We start from the raw sequence: 11,989 nt of genomic DNA, 5'->3' as shown, positions 1-11,989 counted from the left end.
TCATATAGTTTGCATATTTTGCCTTATAGTTTTTTTCATTTTTTTTGGTAGTTTTATGTTATTTTGTTCATATAGTTTTCATGCATTTGCATTATAACATGATCCTTGAGATAATTTTTCCAGTTGACTTGTGATATTGATGCTAGTGTAGTGATGTCGTATCTAGAGATGTTAAGTCGTATTAAGTTGATTTGTATGCTAGAGACACTTGTATTTCACTAAGTCTTATAGGTTCCTAGAGTGCTAGATCATAGTCATGGTTTGTTGTTTTGTCGAGGTTTAATCGCTTGTTTATATTTAGAATTTAGGATATTCTCTTAATAATAAAAGACATGGATATTTAAAAATTGGAGGAAATTGGATTTCATTGCTAGTTATGTGGCTAGGTGTCAAATGGCTAGTAGCCAGCTCATATTTATATGAGTAGTCTGGGGTTGGATGAGATGGAGCGAAACGCACTCATTCAGAAATTCATAGAAAAAAAGAAAAAAGAAAAGAAAAGAATAAGTGTTATGTATAATTGATCACGAGTGGGCTCTTTAGTACTCGAGTTATTAAGTTCTTAGGGGACTTTGTGCCTAGTGACCTAAGGCTTTTATAGTCTGGGATCCGCTAACCTAACGCTCGCTACATGGGTACTATTGTATAAGTCTTTTGTGGACCTCACTCATTGCACGATGAAAGGATATCTTCGATATATTATTTATTTTGGTATTTGTACGATTAAACATAAAATTAAGAACACGTATATCCTCTCCATTAGGACATGAATTTAATTGATCCAAATTAAAGTCAAAAAGTCAAATTAGCAAAATTATGTCTTTTAAACAGATAAAAGAGATATTCCATTCTTGCAAAATATCAAAATTATATCTTTATGGAATATATCTCTAAGGCAATATGATCAAAGAATAAACATCAAGATATGATATTTCTTAGATCTGTGTTGCAACAGGAATATGGCAACAAGCTCGAATAAGGAATATTACAGGAATACTCTTTAGAGATCTTGTGCTTATATCAAAAATATTTAACTCTTTCGCTCCAAAATATATCTCTACATATATAAAAAGAGTTTGTATTCAAAGTTTATTAATATTCAAGGTTGGAATATTAATATCCAGTTCTGCAACTCATTTATGAATACTTACAGTAATTTTCTCCCGTTTCGTAAAATCAGCATTTCTCGGAGAATATTATTCAAAAATACTCAAATACATTTCCTATCATCCAAATATATTTTATATATTAGGAAATATATTTTAAGTATTTATACAAGTCAAAACTTTGGTCAAAATATTCATCTCCTTTATTTCAAGACCAACGATATTTTTATTCGGAAGAAAGGCTGACAGAACAGTCTCATTTTTAGATAAAATACTTCCACATGCTAGAATGACTTGAAATTTGGTATGTATCATTTAAATGGTTTTTTCTAAGTATGGTAAAAATGTTGTAGCATTCAGAGAATTTTTGTCCAGGCACAAAAATTGAGGAAGTTGGTCCCACAGTTGACCACGTTTGACCTAATTACCATTGACTAAAGTTGACCAAAACTTGCAGGACATTATTTTATATTATTTAAGTATTTATCATATTTTTTATGGTATTTATTTAGGAGTTTTTAAGTTGGTCATAATTAATGGTGTTTAATCCTTAATTAAAGTGATTAAACAATGATTAAAAGAAAAGGAAAATATATATTTATTCAAATATATCAGCTGGGGTTTTGAACCCATAAAGTTTTTTGTCTTATATGGCTATGTCAAAGAAACACAACCTACTTGCCAAGTCATCAATCCAAGTGACATACACCATCCACCATCCATTTTCCTCAAATCTCCACCATTTAATCCACCCAACTCCTCCTATAAATAAACCCCCACCCCAACCCATTTTCTTCAAGCTAAAGAACCACAAAGTTTCTGGGATTTTTTCAAGAAGTGCTTCTCTTCGTCTCTTTCAAATTCTATACACACACTTCTTCTCAAAAACCTTATCTCTCTTCTATATACTTACATATATACAAGGTTTTTGAAACCCAAGCCTAGCTTCACCCAACCAAGATTTATCCCACCAAGTGAGCTCATCCACTATCACTTCCCGACCTCCTGAAGGGATGCCCAAGTTCGACCAAAGTGCCAAAATCCGGCCGAACCTCCGGCGAATTTTTCTGGCGAACTTTTCCGACCATTTTTCAAAAGTGGTTAGTTTTAGCTTCTTATTTGAGTTCTTTATATTTAAGCTTTGTACTTAACTTCTCTACTTCATATTAAGCTCTAATACAAGCTCTCTTATAAAGGAAGTTCTCGGGGAGAACTTAGATTCGAACTCGAAATTCGAATAAGTACTTGATCTTCATAAAAATCATTCCAACGAGAAGATCTAAAAAGAAAAGTACTTTATCTCCGAGGGGAGATTATATTTGACACAAGTACGAGTTAGCCAATTATTTCTTGCACTTTAATTGGATCTTAGGCTAACACTCATTCGTGCTCATAAAATAATTACGAAGTTTAAGTGTAATCCCTTCTAGCATCTTTAGTGCTCTCCGGGGGATTATTACTTGTCTCATATAAACACTTCGTAATTTGTCAAATCTTAAAATGGATCATACGAGTTAGACAATTACTTAACGCTCTTTAATTGGATCTTGTCTAACTAATAATGTACATATAAAATATTACAAAGTAAAAGTGTAATCCCTTCTAACATCTTTAGTGTTCCGGGGGATTATAGCTTGTTTCATATAAACTACTTCGTAATCATCCATTATTTAAATACGAATCAAATCCACGAGTTAGCCAATTATTTTCACGGTCTTTAATTGGATCTTGGCTAACACATATCGTGTATATAAACAATTACGAGACATATCGTATAAGCCCCTTCTAACATCTTTCAATGTTCCGTGGGGTTATTATTCGATATATATAAACTACTCGTAATTATTCGTCTAAACTTGAAAAGCACGATCTTACGCCAATTACTTGCACTTCTATTATTTGGATCTTGGCTAAGAATCATAAAACTTATACAAGTGCTTGAAGTTAAAAGTATACTTTGACCACATAAGTGTCAAAACATAAGTATACTAAAATCCTTAAGCCTACGAGCGTAAAGGATAAATTACAATTCCGAGATTGTAACTAAAGTATTCTTCGATTTATAAATACGTAATCGAAAGAAGAAGAATACTAAAGAAGTCATAAGCTATACGTGCTTTATATAAAAGACTTCTCATATTACTTCACAACTTCGTTAAACCTATAAAGGAGTAATTATAAAAATACTCAGACTGCCATTTATTATCTTAAGTCAAGTATTCTAATTTAGTTTTAATATTCTTATTTGAATATTATACTATTTATGGGCTAGTACAATAACATACTAGTTTAAACCATCTTTTCTATACTTGGTTTGTTTCGTGGATTGTCTTGTTAGTTTTGTAGTGAGGTGAAGTGACGTGAGGTGATTCTCGTTCTAAGACCCAAGTCCTAGACGTACTAACAGGGAGTTAGTAGTCTTCGCACCGTGAAGAAGAGGAAAGACCCAAGACCGGATCACTAAGATCCAAGACCGACAAAAGCTAAGGAAGCCAAGTCCACATAAAGGCTCTACAACAACTTTGAAGAAATAGCGGGGAGTTATTGTCTAAGATAAGTTGTGTAGGTATTATATTTATTTTGAGGTGGTGACCCTTGTGTTACGCACCAAGACAAATACTTGTAAAGGGTAATACATTGATCCAAGAATATGAGAACTTTAAACTCCAAGAAGGAGAAAATCTCATCGATATGGAAACAAGATTTACTCGTATTATCGATGAGTTATCTCAACTTGGAAAGAATTATACTCAAAATGAAAAGAATAGAAGAGTGCTCAAATCTCTACCTCCTAGTTGGAAGGTTAAAGTCACTACTATAAAAGAGATGCATAATTTAAATGAGTATAAAATTGATAACCTATTCGGAAATCTTCGTGCTTATGAAGAAGATAATATTGCGGAAAAGGCTACTCCAAAAGTAGAGGATAAAAAGAAAAATATGGCATTAAAGGCCATATTAATTGATGAAGATGAAAACGAGGAGAAGTTAAACGAGGAACTCCAAAATCTCGATGAGAGTGAAATTGCTCTACTCACGAGACAACTTCGTCGTGTGCTTCAAAGCCAATCTCAAAGATACGGAAAAGGCTTCCTTAAATCAAATAATCAACAAAGAGTTTTTAACTCTAACGGAAGGCCAAATTACTCTCAAAATTATTCCTACAACTATAAGAGTAATTATCCGTCAATGAGCTACAATAAAGGCAAAGGCAATCAAAATATAAATACCTATAGTAATGCCAATGCCTCTACAAACCATCCGGTTTACACTCCTCCAAAAACTAAAGATCCATCTCCGAAGGAAACACAAGATGTGTGTTTCGAGTGTAAACAACCCAGTCATTATAAAAGAGAATGTCCTAAACTTTCAAAGGGACGAAGTCTCGTGGCCGAAAATGGTTGGGAAGTGTTGAGTGGCATTTATGACACTTTATAATACTCTAATAAGCTTTGAATTGATGCATTTGTACTCAGGTTGTTAAGTGTTTTAACGTGTTTTCTAGTGTTTTTGCATTTCAGGCATTAATTAATGAATCAGGTGAATTGACATTGTTTTGGTGCTAATTTGGTGTCAAGGTGGTGTTGGAATAAAAGCTCGTGGAAAGCCGGCTCGAAGCAGCAAGGAAAAAGATGAAATCTGAGTTTTTTCCAGAAGGACGGTGCGCCCGCGCTGTGATAGCGCGCAGCCGCGCCAGGATTCCAGAATGACAGCGCGCCTGCGCTGTGATAGCGCGCGCCCGCGCTAGTGCGGAAAATATGAATTCTGATTCTATTTCGATTCTAAGTGGGGAGACTTCCAGATTAAAAAGGGCTGTTATATATCTTCAAATAAAAACATTTTTATGGGAGAGACATACCAGAGCGCAAGGAGAGCCGTAAGAAGACCGTTTTAGCATAATTCAATGAAGGCGAAGAAAATCTTGTTCTTACTTGTGAATCTTTGTTTTAAGTTGTATTTGGATGCTAGTTTTCTTACTTGTGAACCTTTACTCTTGTTTGTACTTGGTTTTATTTATTCGTTATAAAGACTATGTTTGTTATACCATGCTTTCATTGGAACCCACATTGATGATGAGTCTGATCATGGGCTAATCGTTATCGTGGGGTTCTAGCGGATTTATTTATGGATTTCTTTAATTAAATTGTTTCGATACCTTAGTATGTGGTGATTGATTGATATCCTAGTATTGGTTGTGTGTATTCGTCTTATGAGCATCGCGAACTTATAAGATAGTGTGTTAATTCTTAATGAAGCGACAGTGAATTTAAAGATTTAGAACTTGTCATGCTAGCATAGGTTCATGTGTTATTGTTATGCATGATTCGTAGGTAATTTTACCCATCTTACTTGCCCTGTGTAATCAAGATAGATAACTTGTGCTTAAACCGTTATGTTGTTAAATTCTATAGACATACAGGGTCTCAATATAATTGGTGTCTATTCAGCTTCTATCTCTTTTGTGGATGTCTGGTAGTATGGTACTCGTGCAACGAAAGTTGGCGTTTATCAGTTTCGTGTTGTCTGATTAGTGTCATCACTATTGCATGCTAAGGTTGAGAACAATAAGGCTATTGAGTGAAGTATTCAATAAAGTTAGAATCCCATGTTTGTCATATATATTAAATTAATGAATCTTAATTTCATAGTTATAATAGTTAGCATAATCATTAGTTATAAACAACCTCAATTTGTTACCGTCTTAGCATTGAATAATAACCATACATTGTTGCTTAAGTGCGTGAATTAATTAGTTAACCAATACAGTATTTGTGGGAATGAACTAGAAAAGATTCTATACTACTTGCGAACTCGTATACTTGCGTGTAATATTAGCGCGTGTTTAGCGACTAATAGGAAGTCAGAATCTACTATCAGGATGGTTCTACACTTTACTTGGTAGAAATTTAATGGACACATTTTCAACCACAGAGATTATGAGGGTGATTAGCTTACTGAAGGATAAGGATACAAGTACATTGGCATGTAGATCTGTATTGGGTGTATGGTTGATAGTAAGGGAAGAAAGAAGAGCAAGAGAAAAGGCTGAGAGATAAGAAATGGAAAGGAAATATGCTGAAGAGATAGAAATGTTTGAGCAAAGATCTGAGGAACCAAGGCAAAGGGGATGAGCAGAATTTCCAAGGATGGACATTTTCTGAATATTAAAGTTGGCATATTCTCAAGAATTAGAGTAAATTACTTGAATAGCTATTCATTAGATGATTGGCTCAAGCTTTTGGAATCTCTAAGAGGGACACGGATCATAGAGGAATTGCAAGTGCTTGTAAATTTAAGGGACCTCATTAGACAAAAAACATGATATGGGAAATTTGTGTGATGAATGTACTCATTGAACTCATGTAATTTATCAGTTTATAAAAGTTGTATTTATTAATCTGTCAATCTGTATTGTTTTATTATAACTTGGGGTTAATCTTGTTCCTAGGCATGAATTTGTGATAAACAATCTTCTCACAAATTGGGGGAGATTGTTGTGCAAGACATGCCTGTATCATAACAAGACTAAGTCAAATTGACAACCCTAAGAATTAGTTGTATGATAATCTAAATTTGTATTTTGTATTTTATTACTTGAGTCTGTAAAAATGTCAAAGATTAGGCTGGAGTATTTTTCTGTAAACAGTCTCAAGCCTAAGAATAAACTCTGGAAGAAGATCAAGGAGGCCATGCCTCAAAGAAATTCTGAAGAAACTTAGAGTTGAATAAAACTGTTTTGGGAAAACTTTTTTAAGTCAAGATATCTACAAGTCAAAGATCAAGTCATATAGAGAAGTCATTCGAGAACTCTAGAATGACTTATCGAGAAGTCCAAATTGGCCTATTGAGAAGTCCCGGAGATATCGACAAGTCAAATAAAGATATGAAGATTGGAGATATTGACAAGTCATTTCTGTATATCAAGAACTAAGAGATATCGACAAGGCAAATGAAGACGTGAAGATTAGAGATATCGACAAGTTATTTCTACATGTAGAGATTTGGAGACCTCGACAAACCAAGTTCACTTATAAAGAACTCAGAGATCTCGACAAGTTAAAGTTATCTATCGAGAACTCAGAGATCTCGACAAGCCAAATTTACTTATAGAGAACTTGGGGACCTCGTCAAGTCAAAATACTTATACAGAACTAAGAGATCTCGATAAGCCATTATACTTATCGAGATGTCAGTTCTCTATACACCAAACTGGAGATCTCGATATGAAGCTCAAAGTACAGAATGCAGAAAGGTTAAATATTCAGGATTATCAATAAATAAACGATCTAATCACTTAGATTGAAAAGTCTACAAAAGCAGCTTGAAGAGTACAAGATCAAAGGCCAAGATTAACTGACAAAGAAAAGTCACAGATCCACAGGATTTGCAAAGATACACTAAGCCAGAAATGGAAAGCTTTAGAGATAATTTAAAATAGGGTTTAGTACATCTTATTGCATGCAGTGTAAACCTGTGTTTACTAATCTATAAAGTAAACAATGGTCCTTTCTTTTTAAAATGTATCAAACAAGTCTAGTTTTTCTTGTAACTCTCTCAAGGAAGAAGCTGAGTTCTTTACTTACAAAGAATCCAGGATTTGTAGCAAAACACTAGCTTGATTTTAATACAAAATTAAGTGAGTTTTTGAAATATTGTGTGCACTTTTTCATTTCAGTTAACATAATATTATTGCATCTCTAATCTGCTTTGTTAACCAAGAAACAAACACTCAAAAAGCCTTAAAAATAACAAAAACACATTCACCCCCTGTGTTGTATTCATAACCTAACAGTTAGCAATATTGTCAGCCTCGGGTCTATGACTGATTCAAACCCATCCAACCCTCAACATGAGAGAATTCTTGAGCAAAAAATACTCCTAAAGATGGTAATGTGCAAAGAAATTCCCAGCTGATGGCATCTCATTATGAACACAATGATCAAAGCCCATGCATTCAGACAGTGTTGACAAGAATGAACTCTTATCTCCAAAAGCAGCTCCACAATAAAAGGATGGACGGGGAACCTTAGTCTATAATTATGATTAATATTGTTAATCTCCCTAATTAGCAAATAAGTTAGAAATTTGGAAACAAGTTTTTGAGAAAAGACTCGGAAGAGTGGACTCGGAAGAGTAGGATTTAATTGAAGGCTTTTCAGCCGCGGGTGTGACCTCGTATACTCTCGAAAGAGTGGACTCGGAAGAGTAGGTATGAAGGCTTTTCAGCCATGGGTGTGACCTCATATACTCTCAGAATAGTGGACTCAAAAGAGTAATATTACATTTAAAGGGTTTTTAGTCGTGAGTGTGACCTCGTATACTCTCGGAAGAGTGGACTCGGAAGAGTAGGATTACATTTGAAGGCTTTTCAACCATAGTAGCCACCTTGTATACTCTCGAAAGAGTGGGATCATAATTGAAGGATTTTCAGCCTAATAGAGCATCATAACAAAGACAAAGCTCTGGGGTCGAGTACCCTTGGCCGAGTAGGCTCCAGAGGAGCTTCTCAACCGAGTAGGAGACAACCACCCAAAAAATAATGAGGATTATTTGAAAAAATAAGCCAAGGAGGCCACGACCACAAGTGCCACCCCTTGACTGAGCGAAGTGAGCAGAGTGGGCTCCAGAGGAGCCCATCAGCCACCGTCACCTACACGGCGATGAAAAAAGAAAGGGAAGGAGAGTTTTGGCCGAGTAGGTCTCCGCCATGGAGCCTCTCAGCCGACTGGAGCAGGCCGAGTAGGCTTTAGGGGAGCCCTCGGTGCTCCGTCGTTGAGACGGTGGAAAATCGGCTCCCCCGTCGTGATCACAAACGAAAATTTTGGCTCCCCAAGACGAACACGGACAAAATCTTTTGATGACTTTTTTGTCGAAAATCAAAATTTTCAGATTTATTAATTAGCCCCGATTAGCCGTGATTAAGGCCAATTAGCGTAATATAATTTATAATTATCCTATATTAAGGTTAATTAATAACTTACACTCAATAATTAGGCCGGATTAGGATGGATTAGCCATAATTAAGGCCAATTAGCATAATATACTTTATAATTAGCCTATATTAAGGTTAATTAACAACTTACGCTCAATAATTAGGCCCCATTAGGGTCGATTAGCCATGATTAAGGCCGAATAGCATACTTTAGCTCAAAATAAAGCTATGTTAAGCCTGGTTGGTAGCTGTTATATTAAAATTAGCCCCGATTAAGGTTGATTAGACCTGATTAGGGTCTGTTAGTGGCTTTCACCTTATAATTAACCTTGACGAAGGTTAAAAGGTGATCAACCCCCGACATATGGCCCCGATTAGGGCAATTTAGCGTTAAATGCTATTCAATTGGCCTCTAAAGGCCCAAAAAGTGAAATATCACTTAAAAATGAATAAGTCACTATGAATGTGTAGGTCGCTCCACACTTCATAAAATGACTGAACCCAAGAAGGGATGGAATTATCCCAGAGTCAAGATTAGACCATTATAACTTTAATAAAAACTTGAGAAGTTTTACCGCAAGTTGGGGGGAAAATGATATGAATGGAAAGTAATTCGTAAAGACACAATTAATGCTGAATTAAATGTGTCATAAAGTTGACTAGTCAAAACTGTTAGTGTTTGTGTCCTAGAGAAAACACTATGATGTTTTAGTTTAAGACATTTGGATTATTAATATTTATGTTCTATCGATTATTCTCTTTATAATTTATTAATTCTTTATTTACTTCGATCTAAATGTTAGATTAATAAATGTCCTTAGAATATGATATACAATTCTATATCTCTAAGTACGTGACTTAGAAATGAGATTATGAGAATAATATCAACATTCCTAAAGGTCCCTAGTTTAGTATTATTATTAAGGGACAATAATAATGCAATAAGACTGGTGTGTTGTTAACTGTGTTGGGTTTCGAGCACATAAACGCAACGGTTGCAGTAATTAAAAATGTAAAAAAACAGAATTTTCGAAATCCACTGCAGGATCCATGCAAAAAACATATATTTAATTCGTAAATCAGATTGTTTACCTTAAGAAGCTTTACCAATTGGTTGAATAATGGAGATCCAAAGTTTGTTCAATCACCACGCACCCCGCTCTCGCGATCTACACTCTATCGGTATCCACACGAATGCTTGAACTCAAGGATTGGATGTGTACTAGCACAAACCCGTTTCTACTTGCTCTCTCCATCTTCTCTCTTGGTGGCTAGGGTTTTAGTAAAAGTCTTGCTTGCAAAATCAGCCACACAAGAGATATTATATAGAGAGTAGAATAACGAATTATAACTCTTAACTAATTAGGAGTTATTATTAATTCGAAATTCCTATTTGTATTATAATTAAGTCTCACTTAATTATTTAACAAATAAATTTCAGAATTAATATTAGGAAATTCGAATATCAATATTTATCTAATTAATTAAGTCATACTTAATTAATATTATAAATAATTTGAATTACTTTAATATAATTTAAATCCAATTTAAAATAAATAATCCTTCAAGCATTCTTTGTGTATGACCCTATAGGTTATTATTACGTTGGCAACGAGTCTTAAATCTAATTTAAAATCGTAAACAATGAGCAGCATCTAGTAATATATCATTGCTACCCAAGTAATAATAATTGAATCGGTGATCGATTAAACCTTCTCTGAATAATGTACAATGTAATATAATCCCTTTAACCAAATATTATAGATTAAACTAGAGGCATGTAATATGTCATCCTTATCATAGTTTAATCCAAGTTTCCTTGATCAATGAGTAGACTATCATATCAAATCAATATTTGAGCGTGGCCACGCATTTCATAGTCTAGCTCACACAAGAGGCCGATAATATCACTCCTAAAATAGGAGGGTTAAATCACATCTAGATCATTCATTTTTCTCATATAATTCATATTATATACCCAATGTCCACTTTTATCATTACCCGGTCAAGGATAACTTTTAATGGAATCAATGTATATTAATTCTCGTATAGAAATATAATGACTTCAGGTTTAAGGACTATTACATCATTATCACTGTGAGAATTACTTATGACACAACAGATACGTAGAATCTCACTTGTACTAGTGTTGTCTGCTGGACAGACCCGATGTGAGATTCTACATGTCTGTTATGTCATAAGTAATTCTCACAGTGATAATGATGTAATGGTCCTTATACCTGAAGTCATTATATTTCTATACGAGAATTAATATACATTGATTCCATTAAAAGTTATCCTTGACCGGGTAATGATAAAAGTGGACATTAGGTATATTATGAATCGTAACCCTCCTATTTTAGGAGTGATATTATTGGCCTCTTGTGCGACTATGAAATACGTGGTCACGCTCAAATGTTGATTTGATATGATAGTCTACTCATTGATAAAGGAAACTTGGATTAAGCTATGATGATGATAATGACACATTAAATGCCTCTAGTTTAATCTATAATATTTGGTTAAAGGGATTATATTACATTGTACATTATTCACGAAAGGTTTAATCGATCATCGATTCAATTATTATTACTTGGGTAGCAATGAGTATTATTAGATGCCGCTCATTGTTTACGATTTTAAATTAGATTTAAAATTCGTTGCCAACGTAATAATAACCTATAGGGTCACACACAAAGAATGCTTAAATGATTACTTAATTTAAATTGGATTTAAATTAAATTAAAGTAGTTCGAATTATTAATAATATTAATTAAGTATGACTTAATTAATTATATAAATAATGATATTCGAATTTACTAATTTCATTTATGAAATTCGGTTGTTAAATAATTAAGTGTTAATTGTTATACAAATAGGAATTTTGAATTAATAATAATTCCTAATTAGTTAAGAGTTATAATTCTTTTTCTACTCTCTATATAATATT

The sequence above is a fragment of the Apium graveolens genome, chromosome 3, assembly GCF_009905375.1.
Source record: "Apium graveolens cultivar Ventura chromosome 3, ASM990537v1, whole genome shotgun sequence".
NCBI lineage: Eukaryota > Viridiplantae > Streptophyta > Magnoliopsida > Apiales > Apiaceae > Apium > Apium graveolens.
The sequence above is the reverse complement of the archived record's forward strand: the minus strand, read 5'-3'. Positions refer to the sequence as shown.